General features: G+C 42.7%; 2 long non-coding RNA genes across 3 annotated transcripts; one reads left to right on the plus strand and one right to left on the minus strand.

Annotated features, from left to right (window-relative positions):
- Positions 1-71: 71 nt before the first annotated feature.
- On the minus strand, positions 72-19,517 carry LOC133500534 (uncharacterized). Its single transcript, XR_009794934.1, has 2 exons — positions 19,273-19,517; positions 72-2,360 (listed from the first exon to the last, which is right to left on the minus strand). It is a non-coding gene; the product is annotated as an uncharacterized LOC133500534 (long non-coding RNA).
- On the plus strand, positions 6,554-16,688 carry LOC133500533 (uncharacterized). Of its 2 annotated transcripts, XR_009794933.1 has the most exons (4): positions 6,554-7,556; positions 8,277-8,384; positions 8,590-8,689; positions 15,223-16,688. It is a non-coding gene; the product is annotated as an uncharacterized LOC133500533 (long non-coding RNA). The 2 variants fall into 2 exon arrangements; XR_009794932.1 differs by lacking the exon at positions 15,223-16,688 and having other exon boundaries at positions 6,556-7,556; positions 8,590-8,927.
- Positions 19,518-19,909: the final 392 nt, after the last annotated feature.

A 19,909-nucleotide genomic window follows, 5' to 3' on the forward strand; every position in this document is an offset into this window, starting at 1 on the left:
TTCAACATGCTCAAACTGAACCAAATACTTTAAGAAGATGAGTTAATATTTGGAAAATTTCAAAATCTTCATGTATGCCTTTTCTCAAAAAAAAAAAAAAATCTTCCTGCTTTGGAATCTCCTTTGCGTCTCTTGATGCAGGCAGTGTTTTGTTTGAGGGCCACAATGTTGTAAAGTTCCCGCGGCTTGTAGGTTAGTTAACACTGAGGAATGTAACATGGATTGCGTCATTTACCTTCCATATATGGTACATCACTTTCAAGAAGCTCAGCAAGACAAACTTGTGAAAGTATATCTGTAATACCAATATATATAGTTTACATAATATGAATCAGTCATGTATAAATATTTAAATTGTTCCTATTATTGCAATAGTGTATAGAAGACAGCTGTAAGTCCTCCTGGTTACCAGAATTATACATCGATACAAAATTATTTAAAAACAGATGTTATGAAGTTAAAATACATGTTGATATTAAACCATCTGACCCTCCACCCTGAGAGCTGGAGCCTGTCCAAGCAGACTTTGTGGCAGAGACAGGGTATGGTCGCAGGGCAGATGTAGACACACTACCATTGAGGCTCATATATGGACAATTTAGAGTCCTCAGTTAACCTAAGAAACATGTTTTTGGGAGATGTGCAGAAGCCAGCATACCCCCAGAAAACTTACAGAAACGTTGCGAGAACATGCGAACCCCCCAGAGAATGAATTTAAACCCTCACCCTCAGAACTGTGAGGTGGATGGGGTACTTAGCCAATTGTTTATCACACTGAATCAGTTTTTATTTCATGAACAAAATGTATAAATTGCTTATAAATGTATAAAATTGTGGCGCCATGGGGGAGCAACTGGTTAGAGCGTTGGCCTCATAGTTCTGAGGACTGGGGTTCAAATCCCGGCCCTGCCTGTCTGGAGTTTCCACGCTCTCCACGTCCCTGTGGGACTTGTCTATGTCACTGCGGTTTCGTCCCACAACCCAAAAACTTGCATTAATTGGGGACTCTAAATTGCCCTTAGGTGTGATTGTGAGTGACACTGTTGTTTGTCTCTGTGCGCCCTACAATTGACTGGCAACCAGTTCAGGGTGCATCCCATCTCCTACGCGTTAATAGCTGAGATAGGCTCTAGCGCTCACGTGACCCTGATGAGGACAAGTTGCTCGGAATAAGAATATATACAATTGTATACGCTTACACAATGTAGCACAGTAGATGGGTTCAAATCCTGCCTTGGCATGTGTATGATTTCTCTGGGTACTCTGTTTCCTCTGACATTCCAAAAACATGGTAGGTTAATTGGAGACTTTAAATTGTGAGTGTGAATGGTTGTCTATATGTGCCCTGGATTGAGTGGTGACCAGTTCAAGATGTACCCAGCATCCTTCCCCAATTCAGAAAATTGATGTATACAATTTACTAAAGACTATAAGCACATTTTAGTCCTGGTGCTTGAATCTCAGTCTTCCAGACTTTTAATGGAGTATTTAATAATCTTTCTTCATATCTTGCATGTGTGACAATGGGTTGTTTGAACACTGTGACCTGTTGAATATTAGACTTCATTGTGAAGATTGAACTGAATGTTTCTGCTTGGCGTTGCGCTGTTTTATTGAAGATTGACCAACGGCAGAGTTTGCAAAGCACACTTTATATACATATTGCTGGAAAAAACAGGAATTAAATAACTTAACCGGCTATCTTTGAGTGTACATTTATTGCTATGTGCGTGTGTTTTATGCTTACCAACTACAACATTAATTGGACTTGACCTGCACATCCAATTCAAGAACAAAATTAAAAATCAAATGTGATTGTATTGTTCTATTTAAGATTCTGTAGTCATGCATTGTTGTTAACCTGGTTGTTGACCTGCAGTATGTTGTACTAAGAGCTGTATTTAATACATAAATTGCATCTTTCATGTCACAAAATAATCAAAATTATGAAAACATCTCTATGTAACTCTAGGTCAATTCAATTGTATTTATGGTAGCATATATTTGTTTGGACTAAAGCATTATTTTAGAAAAGAGTGTTGGAACTAACCAGATTAATTCATGTTTAGAGATGGGATAAAAAGTTCTGTTATCTGGAAGGGGCTCAGTGTCGAGCCACTGCTCCTCTGTATTTGAAGGAGCCCGATGAGGTGGCTAGAGCATATGATTTCGATGCCTCCCGGATGCCTCCTTGGTGAGGCCATGTCTCACCGGAACGAGACCCCAAGGATTATCCAGGAGACGCTGGAGAGACTACATATCTCGGCTGGCCTGGGAACTCCCGGAAGAACTGGATGAAGTGGCTGGGGAAAGAGAAGTTTGAGCATCCATGCTGGAGCTACTGCTCCCTGCAACCTGACCTGGAAAAGCGGTAGAAGATGGATAGATGGACAGATGGGTTGTAAGGTAAGCAGCGGTGCCTAGTTCTGGAGTAATTCAACAAATGTTATATTTGTCTCGTATAGGTCACTGTGTCTCTTTTTATATTTGTAAATTTTAGTGAAAGTGACAGAAATATACAGTAATCCCTTGTTTTTCACAGTTAATGGTGACCATAACGCCCCCCCCCCCCCCCGCGAAACGTGAAAAACTGAAGTACCCACACACAATCTCACGCACACACTCACACACACACCTTGGGAACTTTCATGTACAGTGAAGAAAACAAGTATTTGAACACCCTGCTATATTGCAAGTTCTCCCACTTAGAAATCATGGAGCGGTCTCAAATTTTCATTGTAGTTGCATGTCCACTGTGAAAGAGAATCTAAAAAGAAAAATCCAGAAATCACAATGTATGATTTTTTTATTTTTTTTTTTACGATTAATTTGTGTGATACAGCTGCAAATAAGTATTTGCACACCTAAGAAAACCCTTGTTAATATTTGGTACAGTAGCCTTTGTTTGCAATTACAGAGGTCAAACGTATACTGTAGTTATTCACCAGGTTTGCACTCACTGCAGGAGGGATTTTGGCCCACTCCTCCACACAGATCTCTAGATCAAACAGGTTTCTGGACTGTCGCTGAGATGCACGGAGTTTCAGCTCCTTCCAAAGATTTTCTATTGGGTTTAGGTCAGGAGACAGGCTAGGCCACGCCAGAACCTTGATATGATTCTTACGGAGCCACTCCTTGGTTATCCTGGCTGTGTGCTTCAGGTCATTGTCAAGTTGAAAGACCCAGCCACGACCCATCTTCTATGTTCTGACTGAGGGAAAGAGCTTGTTCCCCAAAATCTCAAAATACATGGCCGCGGTCATCCTGTCCTTAATACAATGCAGTCGTCCTGTCCTGTATGCAGAAAAACACCCCGAGAGCATGATGCTACCACCCCTATGCTTCACAGTAGGGATGGTGTTCTTGGGATGGAACTCATCAATCATATTCCTCCAAACACACTTTGTGGAATTATGACCCAAAAGTTCAATTTTGGTCTCATCTGACCACAAAACTTCCTCCCATGACTCCTCTGTATCAAGACGGCCCTTGACATGTGCTGGTTTAAGCATGGGCACCTTCTGTGCCATTCATGATTTCAAACCATGACGTCTTAGTGTATTACCAACAGTCACCTTGGAAACGGGGGTCCCAGCTCTTTTCAGGTCATTGACCAAGTCCTATCGTGTATTCCTGGGCTGATTCCTCACCTTTCAAAGGATCGTTGAGATCCCACAAGGTGATATGTTACATGGCGCTCCACTCCGATTGAGATTGACCGTCATGTTTAGCTTCTTACATTTTCTAATGATTGCTCCAACAGTGGACCTTTTTTCACCAAGCTGCTTGGCAATTTCTCCGTAGCCCTTTCCAGCCATGTGGAGTTGTACAATTTTGTCTCTGGTGTCTTTGGACAGCTCTTTGGTCTTGGCCATGTTACAAGTTTGAGTCTTATTGATTGTATGGGGTGGACAGGTGTCTTTATACAGCTAACGACCTCACAATGATTCAGGGAGTGGAGGTGGACTTTTAAAGGCGGACTAACAGGTCTTTGAGGGTCAGAATTCTAGCTGATAGATGTTCAAATACCTATTTGCAGCTGTATCACACAAATAAATTGTTATAAAAGCATACATTATGATTTCTGGATTTGTCTTTTTAGATTGTCTCTCTTACAATGGACATGCACATACGATGAAAATTTCAGACCCCTCCATGATTTCTAAATGGGGGAAGCTGCAATATAGCAAGGTGTTCAAATACTTATTTTCTTTACTGTATGTGTATCTGGGAGCCAGAATGATTAATATATGCAAACAGTATACATATTTGAAGCTAACACTACAAGAGTTACATGTTTTCAGTTAAATTTTTAATTATAAAACCTTTGTTGATCTTTCCTGCAACAGTCCGTGGTCGGGTAACGCTGGGGAGACACACACAGTGAAGGAGAGGCTTGTAGAGGGTTGTAGAGGCTTTAAGTTCATTCACCTGCAGAATTGCAACATGATGATTGTAAACATGGTCCTTGAAGAAGTACGCGTAGCAGTTTCCTTCCCAAAAAAGGCATTTTTCATCCATGTTAAAAACGATCATCTAGGAAACTTGTTCTCCACATGCCTAGGAGCAGCACCATACAGAGGGACGTTTCTAAGGTTGTAAATTTCTTGAAATTGAAAAAGCCTGGTCTTCCAGGGACAGAATCACAATTGAGCGTCCAACAACGAGAAAAGTAACCTGTCCAGAGCCCTGGAGGACATCCTATGTCATGTGGTGCCCGTGCTGCACAAAGTGGTTGATTCCTCTCGCTCGATCTCAAAAGGATAAAAGTGCTCCCAAATAGGAGCCCATTCCTCCCGCTGGATCCCTAAAAAGATAAACGTGCATGCGTAGTTACCACCTCTCGGGAGCGGTGGAGGAAGCGTTCGCTGGGGGACAATGCTAAGGTGGTATTGTAACTACATGATGAAAAATTTTTTCTCAGAATCCGCTTTATTGGCCAGGTGTGTAACAACACACAAGGAATTTGTCTCCGGCAGTCGGTGCTGCCCTGGTATGACATTCAGAACAAAGAACAAACAAACTAACAAGAACAAAGAACAAGAGACATTCAGTTACAGATTTGCCAGATGCAGAGTCTTCTTCATTCATAACAGTTAAGACTTGAGGTCAACAGCCGACATGTTAAGCTCATACAGAGTGCCCTTACCCATTTGCGGTTCCTGTTATAGATAAGTGCAATGACAATTGTGCAATGGGAGCTATTTAAAGTGAAGAGTCGTGTGATAGTATACAGAGTATATAACTAATACGAATACTGATTGGACCAGCAGGATGTGAGGGTGTGTCCCAACAGCACAAGGGACAAGGCAGAAAATAGTAGTTCGCTGATCAAAAATTTACGGACTTAATTGCCAGAGGGAAAAAATTGTTTGAATGCCTGCGAGTTTTGACTTGCATTGATCGGTAGCAACTACCCAACGGAAAGAGCTGGTGGCCAGAATGTGGAGGGTCCAAAAGGATCCTGCCTTCTCTGGACAGAGTTCGAGTGGCGTGCAAGTCTTTAATAGTGGGTAGAGTGGTACCAACAATACGTTTAGCGGTTTTGATTGTCTGTTGCAGTCGGAGTTTGTCCTTTTTTTGTGGCAACGCCAAACCAGACTGTGATGGAGGTACACAGTACTGATTGGATGACCGTTGTGTAGAACTGTCTCAGCAGCTCTTTTGTGTCAGGGCCTGCTTCCTCAGAAGCTGCAAGAAGTACATCCTTTAGTGGGCTTTTTTCAGGATGGAGCTGATGTTCGCATCCCACTTCAGGTCCTGTGAGACTGTGATTCCCAAGAACTTGAAGGTCTCGACAGTTCATACAACACAGTTGGACAACATCAGGGGCAGATGTGGTAAAGGATGCCTCCTGAAGTCCATAATCACCTCTACAGTCAGTGTTCAATGCCAGGTTGTGATGGCCACACCAAAGCTCCAGTTTCGCCACTTCCTGTTGATACGCAGACTCGTCACTGTCTTTGATTAGGCCGATGACTGTGGTGTCATCTACAAACTTCAGGAGTTTGACAGCTGGCTGCCTTGAGGTGTTGTTTGTGTAGAGTGAGACGAGCAGAGGGCAGAAGATACAACCATGGTTTGCCCCGGTGCTGTTAGTGCTCATGGATGAGGTGATGTCCCCCAGCCTCACCTGCTGTGTCCTGCCCATCAGTAAGTTGTAGATCCACTGGGAGATGGCAGGCGAGACGCTGAGATGGAGAAGTTTGGAGGAGAGGAGTTCAGGGATAATGGTGTTAAATGCAGAGCTGAAGTCCACAAACAGGATCCTCGCATAGGTTACCTTGCTGTCGAGATGTTCAAGGATGAACGTGAAGACGTGTTGACGGGATCATCCACAGACCTGTTCGCTCGATAGGCAAACTGCAGTGGGTCCAGCTGGGGACCTGTGACCCTCTTGAGGTGGCCCATCGCAAGGCATTTAAAGGACTTCATGACCACATATGTCAAGGCAACAGGCCTGTAGTCATTAAGACCTGAGGCTGCTGGTTTTTTGGGGGTACCGGTATAATGGTGGAGCATTTGAAGCAGGTTCTTACAATTCTAGAGCCCTGTTGAACATCTTTGTGAAGACTGGAGCAAGTTGGTCTGTGCAGACTTTAAGCCAGGATGGGGACACAAGGTCTGGGCCCGGTGTTTTGTTGAACTTTTGTTGTTTGAAGATTTGCCAGTCCCTTTCATAGATGCTAAACGGTGTAGTCGAAGGTAGTGCAGCTTCTGGTGCAGCCTGGTGGGTACGTGGTGTGGGAGTATCTATTTCGAATCTGCAGTAAAAGCTATTTAGGTAATCGGCTAGCCCCCTCTTGTTTTCTTCTGGGGGAAAACATTGCTTGTAATTAGTGAGTAATTGTAATTCGTGCCAGACTGATTTGGAGTCATTAGCGCCAAGATGGTTTTCCAGTTTAGCAGCATGGTCCCTCTTTGCAATGTTAACTTCTTTAGTCAGCTGGTTTTTAGTGCAATTGTAGAGGGCCCTATCCCCACTGCGATATACGACCTCTTTTTAACCGATTTTTACCAAAGGCTTCACCCTCTTAAGTGCTTGTCTGTGTGTAGGCATCAAGTAGAGTAAGCAGTGATCAGAGGACCTTAGGGGAGCACAGGGAATTGCGTGATATGCGTTTTTACTGGAAGTATAACAGTGGTCTCGACTGTTATTTTTCCCTCGTCAGACATTTCACGTCCTGCTTGTATTTGGGGAGTTAAAGGTTAAGTCCTGAAATTCGAAATCTGAAATCCGTTATGAAGGAAACATTTTTATTTTTTGATTATCTGCAATAAATGATCGCACATTGGTGGATTTGCCGGAAAAAGATGGAAACGAAGCGGAAAAACCAGAGAGGGATGTGACGTCAGACCTGGTGACATCATGGCAGCCATTGGAATCCATTGTAAGAATGACGATGAATTTTCTGATATTTCTAGTGATGAACATAATTCTGAAGGCATTAAAAGTTATCAATTTGAGCCTCTTTGACAGCACACTTTCGAAATAGCTGATGATGCAGGTGGCGACACAGCTAGGAGGACATGCTCGTTTTGGATACCCGGGACCGGTAAGCATTTGTGAAGTTGTTGTTTTGTTTATTTAGCCATAAACTGATGAGTAGTAATGGCTTCGATATCCTGAATGTATATACAAAGTTTTCTGTCTTGTTTTAAAATCATGCAAATGCCATGTATTTAGTAAATTGGTACGTGGCAACCCAACAACTGCAACAACTATTTTGTGTGTACAAGGCTTGTTTATTATTGCAGCAAAACACACACAAGCTGATAACGTAGTTCAGAGTCTACGTTGGTATAGTTTCACAAATAAGGATTTTAATGAACAAAATGTTGTCACGTTAATTTGAGAGCAATAGTTGGTCATAACTTTCTTCGTCATAAATGTAATATCACGTGCTAAACTGATTCCATAACCACACAGAACCCAGACCCTTCCAAACCCATTTTTAGTCACAATTTTCCCAAGATGTCAAGCAAAACCTTATACTGAAAGCTGTAAAATGGTATCTTTTTGTTTTGTTTGGCCACTAAATGCTTAAAATACAAATGTAAATGGGGTGGATGGTTCTGTTTAGTGGACTGATATGACCCTTTGAGCTGTAGACACAGGTGTGCATGTAAATGCTGCATTCCTATGCAAACAACAGAAGAGTTTTTGTTGCCATGAGAGTCAACATATTCACCAGAAAATGGCAGATTATCCAGACCATATGCTGCAGTTCATGATGGAGCATCCATCCATCCATCTTCATTGCTTATCCTCACAGGGCTCGCGGGAGTGCTGGAGCCTATCCCAGCTGTCATCAAGCAGAATGAACTGGAGATCCCGGAGAAAACCCACACAGGCACAGGGAGAACATGCAAACTCCACACAGGTGAGGCCGGGATTGAACCCGGGTTCTCATATTTCTGAGGCCAACGCTTTACAGCTGCACCTCAGTGCAGCCCATTTACATTAAGATTTTTCAAAATAAAGAATTATTAATGTTATTGTTCCTGCTAAAAGCAGCATTTGTCCAATCAATGCTTGTTCAAACAAAGTCCCATTCTGGAAAGCTGTCACATTTTTTTTATTTTCAGGTTAATCCAACATACTGTTTAAAGACAGCCTGTGAGATGGTGTTGGAGAATTGTTGGCAGAAATAGCCGCATGCCACTTCCATCCTACTTTGTGTCAAAGGTTCGTGAAAGCCTTTCCTATTCCAGAGGGCCAAGAGTACACAGGATTTAGGGTAATTGATATAGAAAAATAAGGTTGAAAGTTTATAAAATAAAAAAAAATGTATGGATAAAGCACAGGTTTATTTTATTCTATTTCACGGTGCACAAATTATTTTTGATAAATTGCAAACAGGTCTCCTCTTCTGTGAGTGACTAGTATGTAATATTGCTTGTTTTAATGCTGCGTAATATGTTATTAAAATAAAAACCCTGCATGAATAAATAATAATAGGTTTGCATACATCTATCCATTTTCTTCGTGGCCTATTCTCACAAGGGTCACGGGAGTGCTGGAGCCTATCCCAGATGTCAGCGGGCAAGAGGCGGGGTACACCCTGAACTGATTGCCGGCCAATCGCAGGGCAGATTGAGACAAACAGCCGCACTCGCAATCACATCTAGTATGGGCAATTTAGACTCTCCAATTCATGTTGCATGTTTTTGGGATGTGGGAGGAAACTGGAGTGCCCGTAGAAAACCAACGCAGGCACGGGGAGAACATGCAAACTCCAAACAGGGAGGGCTGGGAGTGAACATGGGTCCTCAGCATTGTGAGGCCAACCCTTTTCAGCTGCTCCATCGTGTCGCCATTTTGTACACATTTTATCCTGTTTTTCTCGTTGAGAATGGTGAAACGATTTGCGGTAGTAAAATTTTTCTCTAAGAATGAAGTGCTTCTATTATTCACCCAAGTAAACAGTGTTTAAGGTTTTCAGGAAAAAAAAATACATACCTCCGCAACATTTCTTTTAATAAAAGCTCTTTGCAGTTTTGCTACTTTCTGAGGTGGGGGCTGAGCTTGTCGAAGCGTGTCTAGGATCACCGGACAATCCAAGTTCACGTTTTGTTCCTTTATCACTAGTGATCTGTTCAGGTGTTGGAACTGGTTGTATGGGAGGTACTTATCCAGGTTTTAACAGTTTTTTTAGATTTAAAACCCATCTCAGACATGAGTCTACCCTCTTTGTTTGCACAAACCTTACCCACTTTCTTCTGAGGCTTGGGTCTTTTGGAAAACAATGTAAACTGTGACCAGAATAACTCGAATTGCTACAAAACTGAACCACACACGTGTTTACCATTTTTATGGATTGGTTTTAGCTCACAATCACTGAGGAATTCTCGAAACGAATGTGTTTTTCTTTGTCATAAACCAGCGAGGCTCCGTGCTAATCCTAGTCCCACAACAGAATGTTTACTTTAAGTGACGTCAGAGGTCAGCCACATGAAATGAGGTGTTTTTCAGACACGGGAAACTAGGTCAAAGTTCGACTTTAATTCATAAACGTGTATTTTTCGGTAAAAACATCGAAAGGGTTATGCATTTTATGGTACAGTTGAATATATATTTTTGTCTAGATGAAATAATTTGCGTTAGAAATTAGACATTCCATACAAAATCTCCTACAAAGGGTGTTTTTTCTTACTCGTTTACTTGCTTGGCAAGCATTAGCAGTGGTGTGCTCATGCTAGCTTGAGGAGGAATGTAAACACCTGTGAGAATACTAACTACGTTTCTTTCAGCTAGTCACATTAGGGGTCGCCACAGCGTGTCATCTCAGATGAACGCTCAAATTGGTTTTGCACAGTTTTTACGCTGGATGCCCTTCCTGACACAACCCCTCTTGCAGAGTAGAGGCCCCAGTGATATACAAACTCATGACCCCTGGTTTAACAGAACCAATGCTCTTAACCATTGACGTATGGGGTCTCTAAACACCAATGAGAATGAAAGAAGCAAACTCATGTAGAGAATAAAACATCTTACAGTATAAGAACAATGACTCCAAAAGTGGGCTTCAGTATGTGCTGAGCTGTGTAATGTCTGTGCACCATTTCTCATTGATTTCAATGCATATTCCACTGCTTTTCGATTTCCGTGTTAGCTCCGTAATGCGTTCCACAAGATAAAGATGAAAGCCGGATAGCTTAACTGCGTCGTGGGGGACGCATCCACAGACCCAGATCCATGAAGTACAGGGCAGCAGAACATCCGAATTCTTGCCAGGTCTTGATCAGATATCGCTAAAAAAAAAGTTATTACAAACACAACACTAAGTTTCAGTACGTATGCGAGCCAGTCAAAGCGTGGACGAGAGAATCTGCACGACATGGAAATGAGTGGGACAAGGGTTGCTCTGTGAGGCTTTGATGGTGCGCGACCAATCAGCTCACAGGATAAAGCCACCCATGCTCTCATTGGTCGATGTCGTGCTGGAAACAATCAATATTTTATTTTATTTTTTTTGCTTCATTCTTCCACATGTTGCGCTGGGGACGTGGCTTGTCTTATGAGGAGAACGGGGTTGGCTGACCAACTACACCTCCAAACCTCATTCTGAGTCAGCCTCACTGTTGTGCCTCTTTTTATTGCTTTCTCAGGTCAAAAGGTATAAGGTTAGAAGTTCACTAAGTACAGATGGTGGAACAGAAACAAACACTGAAGAATACATTTCTTCAAAGCTATAGCAGTGTTCTGATAAACTTGCTAGATATTAGCAGGGCATCTGATTTAAAGCATGTTTATGGTGTTCAGGAGTATCTGCTTGAGGTCAGCAGAGGGGAATCTCCTTCAGGCAAGGCTGGGTCACATGCTCGGTCATGCACGCCGCTCGCAAAGAGTGATTCAGGGCAGGAATAATACAAACAAATGGATGATAAAAAAATAATTGTAACACTGACCCTCGGCAAAAAAGTCCTAGGTGAGGGACCAGACATGCACAGCTCCATAAACTCCTATGACGAGTACAAAAAATAGATGTTTCTCTTGCTCTGCATGGGTCACTAGTGCCTGCCTCTGGAGCCAGGCCTGGAGGTGGTGTTTGAAGTTGCCTGTACGTTGTATTCATCCCGGTGAACGAGAAGGTAGCCTCCCTCCGCTTTCGGGTGGGGAAAATCTCCCTACCAGTACCTTACAGTCAGTAACCTCTTTCAGATTACATCGTCTTCACAAAATGTCATCCACCTGCGTGCTTCTACCTCCGCTGTTGTAGGTCACCCTATGTTCCTGCCTCTTAAGGTTAGCCCTAACCCTCACTACTGCCATTTCCATCTTTTTGCAAATGCCACCACCATCTGTCCTTAAAAGTTCTTTAAATCTTCCTACACACCACCATCCTATGGTGAGTTACATTCTCCCCGACCACTACCTAAGAGTCAGTAACCTCCTTCAGATTACATCGTCTGCAGAAAATATAATCCACCTGCGTGCTCCTACCTCAGATCTTGTAGGTCACTATATGTTCCTGCCTCTTCTGGGAAAGAAGTGTTCACTACTGCTATTTCCATTCTTTTTGCAAAGTCCACCACCATCTGTCCCTCAAAGTTCCTTTCCTGGATGTCGTACTTACCCATCACTTCGTCATCGCCCCCGTTTTCTTGACCAACATGTCCATTACAATCTGCACCAATCAAAACTCTCTGTCTGGGATGCTCATAGCTTCATCTAGTTCCTTCCAGAATTTCTCTTTCAACTCAAGGTCGCATCCTACCTGTGTGGCATAGCCGCTAATCACATTATACATAATATCCTCATTTTCAAATTTCATCTTCATCACTCGATCTGATACTCTTTTCACCCCCAAGACATTCTTAGCCAGCTCTTCTTTTAAAATAACCCTTACTCCATATCTCTTCCCCTCCATGGTAAAATAATTCAAACCCTGCTCCTAAACTTCTAGCCTTACTACCTTTCTCTGGGATGCACAATATATCACCCTTTCTCCTAATCATCATGTCAACCAACTCCTGAGCTTTTCTTGTCATAGTCCAAACATTCAAAGTCCCTACCCTGAGTTGTAGGCAGTGTGCATTCCTCTTCTTCTGCCAAAGAATCGGCTTTGCTCCTCTTCTTTGTCTTCGACCCACAGAATTTCCACCGACGCCCTGCAGGTTAACCGTGCCATGGTCGCGCGTTATTAACCCGGGCCATGACTGATCCGGTATGGGGTTCTTTAGATGAATGCTCATAATTGTTTGGCAAGTTTTACGGCGGTTACCCTTCTTGATGCGATTCTCTGCATTTATCTGGGTTTGGGACCAGCCTACAGATTGCACTGGCTGGTGTCCCCATAGGGCTGCATTATTTACTTACTGTAATTGAATTACTCCATTGTAAATGACTTCACAAAGGATTCACTAGCTTGCTAGGCTACCTTGGATTTTGTCATCAAAACATCAAAAACTGCATAGACACTGACTGTCAATAGACGGATCCGGGGTTTTTCTGAGCCCACCGGAGAAACTAAGGCAATCCTGAGACGCTGCAACGCCGCCTTCAGGTCAGGGGACAAGGCACAGTAAAGTGCTGCTAGAGCCGACTTAAAGGGGGCATCAGAATGGCCAAGGTGGCCTACAAAAGAAACATTGAGGAGTGCTTCACAGAAAACAACTAAAAAAAGATGTGGGAGGGATTACAACACATCACAAACTACAACAGAAAGAACAAGATGTAGGCCGGAAACACAGACGCCTTGCTGACAGAGGAACTCAACTTCTTTGCTCTTTTTGAGACGGACAGATCAAACCCAGGCTCATCACAACCACCTCCTATCAGCAGCACACTGACGCTTCAAGAACAAGAAGTGAGAGGTGTGCTCAGGACTGTAAACCCCAGGAAAGCTGCTGGCCCACATGAAGCGCTGGGAAAGGTATTGAAGCCCTGTGCTGATCAGCTGATGGGTGTTTTTACAAAAATCTTCAACAGCTCCCTGCAACAATAAACCATTCCCTCCCACCTGAAATCTGCAACAATCATTCCCATTCCACAAAAATCTGTTATTGACAGTCACAATGATTACAGGCCTGTGTCACTCACACCTGTGCATGAAGTGCTTTGAGAGGCTGGTTGCACACCACATAAGGGGCTCACTCACTCCCTCACTCGACCCCTGCAAGTTTGCGTATAGAAGTCATGCATGTGATGTCACCGTTTTCATATTGCCAGTCAAACATAGATGCTCGACATAGTGGGAGACATTGAACCGGAGGAGAATATTTACAATACCCGAGACCTGTTGTGCTGTTGGTTGTCACAACAGATGAGACAGAATTTCAGAGATGTTCCTAGAAAAACAACTAAGACAAGCCTGAGGACTGTAGAGAGTTAACTCAAACCAACCAAGATTGTCTTTCTAGCGAGGGAGAGCAGTGAGACCCAATACATGAGTGCGCTCCCTCAGACTGCCAAAGTGGTAGCCTCTGTCTGGTCTTTTTATTGCTTTCTCAGGTCAAAGGGGTTACATGGTTACAAGCTCACACAGTGAAAATGCTGACACAGATGGCTACAGCAACAGCACATAAACACTAAGGTACATGTTTCTTCAAGGCTGCAAGAGTGTCCTAATAAATCCACAAGAGAAAAAGCAGGTTATTGTTTGAAGACATGTTTATGGCATTTGGGGGTATCCTCTTGCGGTAGAAAGGGGATATCTCCTCCCAGTGTTGAGGAATACCTGTATCTGCTCAAGGCCAGCAGGGAAAAACGCTGAGGTCAGTCAGGATAGAGACATCGCTTCCCAGTGTTCAGGGTCACATTCTAAGACACGCATGCAGCTCACAAAGAGAATAATTCAGACTAAGACTAACAGAAACAAACCACATGATAAAACAATCTTAACAGCAACTATCGTAGTAATTATATACTTTTATCATGATAACTAACATAGTAATGAATTCCTTAACATATATATTCAAAGAGATCATTCTATAGTATACCAGCTGAAAAGACCAGAAAAGATTTCGGCAATTAAACGTGATGGCTGGTGCCCAACCAAATACACATGCCTGTGTAGCGATCACTTCATTTCAGGTTGGAATTATTCTTTATCTCAAATAACCAATAAGTATCTGTAATGCCAAGTTGACTCATTTGAGAGCAATGCGTATTTAAAAAAAGAAAATAAACCGTCTGTCACAGAGAGGTTTACGTGCGGCAGCGATACGCTTCCGTGTACCGAGGAGCCGACTTTCTGTCCTATTTTTTTTCCAATTATAGTTAATGAATGCGGGTTTGGGTAAAACCAGGGGTCATTTATTTAAGTACTGGTATTTGTATTGAAAAAAATCAGAGTGCGTCCATCACTATGTGGAATTTATTCCAGATTGAGAACAGATCCAGCAAAAAAGTATTTGTATGTGTCCAGACTTTTACGCTTTCAAACTTTTCTGTGTAGATCTCGACAACTTACTCACCAGATAATGTGTATATCCAGTTGCCTTTAGAAAGGTTAACCTAAATTATCTTTAACCAGGTCTGTCTACAAAAAGAATCGTGTCACTGCTAGCAACTTTGGTCGAGTATTTGGATGCAACCCTTACCCTCCCTCACTCTGTAAGACTTTGCAACGACAATACAATATTAAAGAGGGAATCAAAGTTAAAGATTTGAAACATTTTTATTTTTGGTATTACATGTATGATTAATCCAAATTGAGCATAACTTTTTCAGGCAAGTGCACTGGGGGATCCTTCATGAACCTGTTGCTCTTGCAGAGTACACACAGATCACTGGCCAGCCAATATCTCCAGCAGGACTTGGACTTGCTCCAAGTGGTGTTCTTGGAGCTTCACTGGATGGAATCGTTGAGGTCAAGTGCCCCTGGTCAGCCAGAAATGAAACAATCACCCCAGCAAGTGGCTGAGAAGGACTTTTATAACCAATAGGTCATAGGTTACTGCCTCATCGAAGCTAAAAATTGACTTTGCTTACTGGCACCAGATACAGGGTTATCTGTACTTGGCAGGTGTTACAAGTGTGACTTTGTGGTGTGTACTCTGTGATGAGTGATTCATCCTCGACTTGGAACCTGGATGTACTTAACACAAAACTATTTTCCTGCCAAATGTTTTACATTTGTAAAAATGTCAGTCTGAATGTGTTTAAAGCCCAGGTGTCATGCCTATAAACATTCTAAAACAGATATTGTAATGAAAAATACATATTATTCACTTCAATGTCGAAAAAATAAATATGAGCGGAGAGCGTGTCATCCTTGCGCAAAGTTGCGGTCTCATTCGACATTCAAGTAGTAGTTATATTGGCTGGATCTTCTGTCCGTGACATTACACTGACATTCGCCATTCAAAACACGCTGTGCCACCTACTATGGGAGACGAACACGCCCCTTCTGACACGGAAGCTCTTTTTGAAGAAGAGAACTTCTCCGAGTGAAGTGACCGGGGCAATATTACCCTATCATTTCGAGCCATATTTCGATTATATGCAGATCACGGCCAAACCACCTCCCCACCCAATCCACCTCCACGGTGGCGGTGAACAACGGCGCCTGCGGCTGCAAGTGACGACAACGTCACCCCCGAGCAACGACAACGGCGCAGCCAAACCGCCTCCCCGTCCAATCCACCTCAGCGGCGGTGATAAACAACGACGCCTGCGAGCGAAGATGACAGCGCGGCCAAACCGCCTCCCCATCTGATCCACCTCCGCGGCGGTCATAAAAACAACGCCACCTGCGAGCGACGACAATGACGCCACAGCCAAACCACCTCTTCGTCCGATCCACCTCCGTGGCAGAGATGAACCACTGCAGCTCGGCGCCGCGTCCGCCGATCAAGGCTTGGCACACAGACACATTTAGCACCCCTTATTTAGGGATTACGTCCCCAACCCCAACTATTATTATTTGAGTCGCAGTATACACACCGACCTGTCATTTGGAACCCACGGAGCTCTTGTCCTTTGCACCTCTGCAATCCATTTTTCACAACGAACTGAGTTTTTTTGGAAAAGTATGAAAAGCGAATCCATCCTCCCGAGTGTTCGAGCAATATCCAGCAACGCAACGAGCCGGCATTTTGGCTAACATGAAGGAACAACGAGCTACCATCCAGCAGGTAAAACTAGTATAAACAGACGAGACCGCTTGAGTGCGCTACTGCCCTGAACGTCACTTCCTGCTTCTTCTCGAAAAGAAATTCCTCGAGAGGATTTTTATGGCGGGAGTTACAAAAAGCCATGTACGTCCAAATCATGTTTTGTGGTGGAAAAAAATGCATGGGTCCATACCGGCTCCCGTTTTTTTCATTAATAACATACTGAAAATCAGGCATTTCATGACAGTGGTCCTTTAAGAATCACATGCTGAATATATGTATATCCCAGTTGTTTTTTTGTTGTTATTGTTGATCTTTATCTGTGGAATCACACCAGATACTCTAAACCCCCAAAATATTGGATAACATTGTATTGTCAGTTGGACACAATATAAAAAAATCGCTAATATATTTTACAGATCTTTCACTATGGATGAATTTGTTGACATGAGGTGTAAAGAAATCTTTGAATTCTGTAAATTTGCTTTTTTTGTACCCCATGAAATCAGCACTAATAAAAGTATATAAAGTATTTCTGGGTTCACAGTAGATAATCAACAAAAAAATACAACTAACCATCCACATTAATCCATCGGTCATTACGCGCACGAATACACCCTGGCACCAACATTAAATACACTCACATGCGCCCGATGTTACATCTGCCAAGGATGTCATAAATGTACTGATATATGTAAGTTTGTGAATAATATTATAAAGAGAACCATATTACTAACTATCAAAAACAAAAATGGATCAAATCTTCGTGTCTGAAAAGACATCAAATATTCTCTAAGATACAGTCATTCAAACAACACACATTGCAAAGTGCTATTCATTGATATGGTTGTAAATTGGAGAATCTGTCATTGTAATAAATCATCTAGCGTTTATAACAGCCAACTTTTTAAACTCCCGACTTTGTCGGGAGATACAATTGTGTTTCGGGCATGTATATGGATGAGTAACTGTATATGGGGATATTCGAAGTAAGTACGGTCGTACAACCCTTACCAGGCATGCTATGTGATGTTGTTACCTTATGAGCTGCAGCCACCTGTTTATTTCCTTTTCTAAAGAATCTAAAGAAAGATCAATCGGGACAGGTTTCCTGTCAATTTGCGCAAATTGGAACACAGCATTGAGGCATGTTGTTTGAGATCATTCACAGAGAAGATGTAGACCAAAGAAACCCACACCGCCTGCAGGAATCACTCTTCTCATTAATTGAACCCAAATATGCACAACTCTGTACTTTTAGTCGAAATTTGGGTTTACAAGTGTTGACAACGACTGAGGAAACCGGGTCAAGGTTCCAGGTGCGGTCAGGGGGAAGGTGCTTGTCAGAGGTTCGGGAGCATCATGAAGCGAGACAACGAGCTCGTCCATGGATCTTGGGCGTCAAGGCCGTCCTCCAACAGGTCCGCATCACCTCTAGGAAGCTGAGGCCTTTTGGCTGAACTGAGTAGGTCAAAGGAGCCACTGGCGTGAGTTCAGGAGCCAGAACCAGAAGAACTAAAGAAAATGCCTGGCAGACCTTAGCAGACCAAAGAACCCCCGATGAGACCAAAGGAACCAAAGAACCCCTAAAACAAAGCATGGCTCTGGCCTTTTTATGCCTGAAAAGGGGACAAACTGGATCTTTCACACCCCCCAACCTCTTGTCACCATCTTGTCAAGCTCAGACAGGACACCAGACAGTGCCTCCTTGACGGTTACTTTCATTTTAGGATTAATTTGGTTTAAACCAGTGGATATATAAAGTATCAATTATATGATTTCAGATAATGAGAGAATTTTCCCCAAAACTTTTTTTGTCCTACGCTCATCTCTAACTCCCATGCCGAATGTTCATGCATTATATGATTGCAGACTGTTGCGATTATCTCTCTGTTTGCAATAACATTCATTTGTTTTTCTCGTGTGTTGGAACAATTAACACAGAGATTCAAATTTGCAGCAATCCAGTCACCAGTCGTGCTGTGCTAGTGTTCACATGACATTTTCCTCAAGTTTGGAGGACCCAGTGTGATAGGAAGATTGATTTGAGACCTTTGTGTGAGAGATGTGCAATCAGAAATTAAATCAGGAAGGAAGGACTGAATAGTGAAATTGTGCATTGTAAGCAAACGCTGTGCCAATCATGCAAGACCAAAATTTCACCAAAATGATCAAACAAGGTAGTGTAGGCGCTGTGTCCGCAAAGAAAGTAGATGCCCTCAAAAGGCAACATGCCCAACCTGGTCAGGTGTTGGCATATAAGGAAGACAGGTGGTATCAAGAAAGGTTAGAGCAGATGTAGTGGGTCTACCTCTGCGTTGTGTATTTTTTTGGGATGATGAATGAGAAGACACACATTGGTTGGTCTCAACCTGGTTTAATCCTCTCTCTGTATTATAAAGCAGACACATTCATGGATGTTCACAGATGTCTCTTAACAAATACTCTCAAAACTCTGCAACATCAAGAACACGGTCACCACACGGCTTCTGCTAACACCCATTCACACCGCACAAACCACATGGTCATCTAACAATCCACATGGACGTCTCCACTTCTCCAGCTAGCGAGTTTATGTTTGAAATTAAGTATACACATTTAACACTGCACCTCTGTGACTACACCCGCTTTGCAAACATTTTACACTACCAGATACTCACATTCTGCAAAAAAATAATGAAAATATGTGAAGGAGAACAAAATGCGTACCTTGAACTCAGGACTCTCACAAACAAGAGGAAGTATTCCGTCCCGCCACACAATAAGTGTGGCTTCAAATAAAACACACATACTACTTCCTGTATTTCTCAGACCTTCCACCAACAATTCAACGGCACCCCCACCTCCCTTTTACAATGTACATTTTTAAACACACAATTCCTTATACCATCAATGGTGTTGAAAAAAACGAAAAAGAATAAATGACAGTGAAAGTGCTGCCTTTCAAAACTAAAGTGTACTTCCATATCCTGTATTGTGTCCTGTAGAGGGCAGTGTTATTCTGTTTGATTTCTTCACCTATTACTTGTTCCGTTTCCAGGTCAGTGAATAAAGAAGTGTTGTGAAGCATAGTGGAGCATGAGTGCAAAGGTTATTTTCCTAATCGAAAATAAACACGGCTGGATAATGGTAATATAAGAAGTTCTCCAGGAACTGTTATAAAAGCTCCCGCTGCAAGACACTGCGTTCAACACATGGTATGGATATAGATTGGTAACAAGACTTTGGTGGCTTCTCAACACACATATGCTTCCCAAATGAGTTTTGTTCATATTAAAATGGCAGAATTTCACTCCAGGGCAAACGTCAACTGGGCCAAACAAAGGCACCCTACACAAATCATCAG

The sequence above is a fragment of the Syngnathoides biaculeatus genome, chromosome 5 (genome assembly GCF_019802595.1).
Source record: "Syngnathoides biaculeatus isolate LvHL_M chromosome 5, ASM1980259v1, whole genome shotgun sequence".
NCBI classification, from domain to species: Eukaryota; Metazoa; Chordata; class Actinopteri; order Syngnathiformes; family Syngnathidae; genus Syngnathoides; species Syngnathoides biaculeatus.